Source organism: Otolemur garnettii, unplaced genomic scaffold, assembly GCF_000181295.1.
Source record: "Otolemur garnettii isolate 467f Iridium unplaced genomic scaffold, OtoGar3 scaffold00229, whole genome shotgun sequence".
NCBI lineage: Eukaryota > Metazoa > Chordata > Mammalia > Primates > Galagidae > Otolemur > Otolemur garnettii.
In genome coordinates, this window is record NW_003852624.1 from 229,751 (window position 1) to 233,452 (window position 3,702).

At 42.7% G+C, this 3,702-nt stretch overlaps 1 non-coding gene across 1 annotated transcript; it reads right to left on the bottom strand.

The window, feature by feature from the left end:
• Positions 1–2,561: 2,561 nt before the first annotated feature.
• On the bottom strand, positions 2,562–2,668 carry LOC111722283. Its single transcript, XR_002771126.1, has one exon. It is a non-coding gene; the product is annotated as a U6 spliceosomal RNA (small nuclear RNA).
• Positions 2,669–3,702: the final 1,034 nt, after the last annotated feature.

Below are 3,702 nucleotides of genomic sequence, written 5' to 3' on the forward strand. Positions count from 1 at the left end.
AATCATCAGACCTAATTCAGCCTGGCTTGTGTCTGGGCTATTACAAAATTCAGATTACTAGCTTGCTGTCTAACTAACGTCCTATGAAGCCTTATTTCTCAAATGTTGTGTAACAGTAGTGACTATACGTGAATCCAGTCCACACATTCTATTACACGGATTGGGTCTACTGGATCCTACCAGATGTAGCCTTCTTAGATAGAAGCCTGCTTTCCATTCTGCATTTAGAGAAATAGCAGAAACTTCCTGTGAGAAGGGCAAAGTGCTGGGCGACAGGACCTGGTCCCTCCACCCTTCCTTTCATGGTGTTGGTCTGCGCATTGGGTTTGATAGGGGTTTTGTTTGTCTGTTTTGTAATCTCACATAGAACGTGGAACTCTTCTTGCTGCTGCTTGAGATTTCCCTCTGAGGCTCCTCCCGCTCCGAGCTCAGGTGATCAGCATGGTTTGTGAGTCCCCCCCACCACCGTGCTGTTCCTCAGACCCTTCAGCCACACGGCCACCATGTTATATTCTTACATGCCTGGCACCAAGTCTGGAAACATAGTATTTAAAATGAAAGTGTTCTTTCCATCCTGGAATATTGAACTAACCTTTAGAACTCAAATGAGGACGGGCTTGGTGATGACAGCAAAAGAATTAATTTAGGGAGGAGGGTGTTAAAAAAAAAAAAGACTTAAAGATCTCATCCCTTGAATATATTGGACCTGAAGTGGAGATGATTTATGTATATGTTGGATTTAGAAGAATTTTATAAAGAAAATTTTTTTCCACGACTTTCTGGTTTAATTGCCTGGCAGAGTGGGAAATCCCAACACAACAGCATGGAACTGGGGCATGAAAAGCAGCAAGTGAAACGGATTTATGAAGCCCATAAATAAAAATGAAACTCATTTCATTGTCCAAATTGAGTGGAAAGGCACAATCTATCCCAATTCTGATAAATGGCAGAATGGGACGCACATAAGGGGAAGTTCTTTCCATTTTAATAAGGCAAGATGATGGGTGTAACACAACGGAGGAATTTCAGAAAAAGGGACATTTCACTTCGCCAGACTCGATCAAGGAGGCATGTTACCCATCTCTGCTCGGTGAGAAGAGTGCTCTTTTCCAAAAGGAAGTACAACTGACTGAATATTTCAATCCTGTCCAAATGAGGATTCTCCTGCAAAGACAATAGCAGTGAAAGGAATGAGAAGCAAAGGCCCAGGTGGCAGCCACGGTAGCTAGTGGATCACCATCCTTCTGGAATTTTATGGTTTTAACGGTCCTCTCCGAAGATGCACATTGGTACTTAACTTTATTTATTCCCGTACAAATGGATCCAGATAAGACTGCAGTGAGTTGGCTTGGCGTCTGTGGCTCAGAGGCTAGGGTGCCAGCCACATATACCGGAGCCTGGGCCCGCCAAACAACAATGACAACTGCAACCAAAAAATAACCAGACGTTGTGGCAGGTACCTATAGTCCCAGCTACTTGGGAGGCTGAGGCAAGAGAATCGCTTGAGCCCAAGAGTTAGACGTTGCTATGAGCTGTGATGCCATGGCACTCTACCCAGGGTGATAGCTTGAGATTCTGTCTCAAAAGAAAAGAAAAGAAAAGACTGAGGTGAGTGCCAACCATGAACAGCTGCATTATAAAAAGGTGGAGGGTGACAATACGAGGTGCCTGTTTGTGCTCCGTGGCTTCTTGCTGAGATGTAGGTCTCTGCTTCCAATTCCACATTCACTTCCAGCCCCTCCTTCTCTGGTATGTCAATTCAGCCTGTTCTTTTTCCAAACTCAAATCCTAGGTTTTTGTTTGGTTTTTTAGATTTTCGTTGGTAGTTTTTTTTTTCTTTATTAAGTCATAACTGTGTACATTGATGCATTTATGGGGTACCGTGTACTGATTTGATAGACAATATGAAATGCTTACATCTATCTAATTAACACATCCATCACCTCGATTACTTATTTGTTGTGGTAAGAGAATTATACTCTTTGCTTAATAGTTTTGAAGTGTACCATTGCATTATGCACATTAAGTGAGGTCCCACCAAATACTCTCCCTCCTCCCAGCCTCCCCTCTCCTCTCCCCTTTCTCTCCTCTTCTCTCTTACTTTCTGGACTATAGTTATGTTTCACCATTCATATGAATGTGTAGGTGATTATATATTGATTTCATAGTAGTGTTAAATACACTGGATACTTTCTCCCCCGTTCTTGAGATATTTTACTAAGAAGAATATGTTTCAGCTCCATCCAGGTAAACATAAAAGATGTGAAGTCTCCATCTTTTTTATGGCTGCATAGTATTCCATGGTGTATGTATACCACAATTTGTGAATCCATTCATAGGTCAATGGATATTTGGGCTGTTTCCATGTCTTGGCAATTATGAATTGGGCTGCAATAAACATTCTGGTGCAAATGTATTTGTTGTAAAATGATTTTTGATCATCTGGCTATATACCTAGCAAAGGAATTGTAGGATCGAATGGTAGTTCCTTGGGTATTCTCCAAACTTCTTTCCAAAAAGGCCGTATTAGCTTGCATTCCCACCAGCAGTGTAGAAAGTGCAAAAATATGTAACACTTCATGAATTTGCATGTCATCTTTGCACAGGGGCCATGTTAATCTTCTCTGTATAGTTCCAATTTTAGTATATGTGCTGCCGAAACGAGCACTGTTAGTAGTTTTGCTAGTCTACTATCTTTTCTCTATCTTTCTGTTTTTAGGATATGAAAGTTAAGTTTATTTTATGTTAGAGAAGGGGAAGAAAGTGGGTGGGAGAGATGAGAGAGAGAGAAGAGAGCAGAGAGCAAGAGTGAGAGAAGAGAAGATGGGGGAGAGAGAGAAAGGTGGTGGTCCACTTTTGATCTTTTCCTAGCTCTGGTTGTGACAAGGGCAGGCAGGCAAGTCAGATGGTCCAAATTAAGAGCACAATCACTAGACATGAAGCAAAGAGAAGCCAGTGGGTTCAGGCAGGAAACAAACGCAGCATGATCTTATTGACAGGACACTAAAAACTCTCTTGTTGTTCTCTAATAAACTGTTGACCACCTGTCTTGTGCTACTCGTCCTGTTAGGCACTGTATCTGATTCAAAGACAGATTAGGCCTCCTTCCTCATCCCACTCCTCTGCCGCAGTAATCCCACAGCAATTGTCAAAGTCTTCATTCCCTTCTCCAGTTTTCATCTGCACCCCAGGCCACTCCAAGAAACATTTAACTTGAGTAGAAACGAACCATTTGCTTTGCAAATGTGGCTTCCAAACAAGTTCTCTAAGCCCCTTCTCACTAGACTGCTCCCTAAATTGACCTTAATACCACCACTGCACAAGCGTACCCTGAAAATGCGCTCTGGCAACCCCATGGCCACGTACACAAACCTCCTCTCTCCCATCTCTTCATTCACGCATAATGCAGGGCTACGTTCAGGCTAAGAGGAAGGGTAGCATTTCCTTCCGCTTCTTTGTGTGAGGTTCTGGAAACTTCTTGCCACCTTTTTGTATTTTGAGAACTGCCCCTCTCCGCAAGAGGATGAAATCTCTTCTACCCCTGCCTTTGCTCTTTGTCTTCAAGAATTGACTCTCCAGGAACTTAGTCAACTTTATTCTTTGAGATGCTTCCAGTGCAGATGGACCCCTGCCATTGACCTTTCTCGTTTGGTGTTCTACTGGATCCTTAAAGACTGTGACTGTGCAGAGTTTCTTGCATGG